Below are 273 nucleotides of genomic sequence, written 5' to 3' on the forward strand. Positions count from 1 at the left end.
CAGGGCCGGCGCGACCCCCTGACGGTAACGTGACGGGGGACGTGCAAGAGCGAGCGAAGGAGTTGTTGTGCGTAGGCCAGCAACTGCAGTCGCCTTTGCCGTAGCGCCTGCTCACTGTCGGGCGGTTTTTCAGAAGTAAAACAAAAAAGTATGGAAATGGATTAAAAGTAGTAATAAATAGCACTCTAAATGAGCCGTTCAAAGTGTCGATAACCCAGTTTTTCGATAACTGAACATACAAGGGTCATTTATATAAATCGTAATACATTCTAT

The sequence above is a fragment of the Mesitornis unicolor genome, unplaced genomic scaffold (assembly GCF_000695765.1).
Source record: "Mesitornis unicolor isolate BGI_N332 unplaced genomic scaffold, ASM69576v1 scaffold23152, whole genome shotgun sequence".
Classification (NCBI taxonomy): domain Eukaryota; kingdom Metazoa; phylum Chordata; class Aves; order Mesitornithiformes; family Mesitornithidae; genus Mesitornis; species Mesitornis unicolor.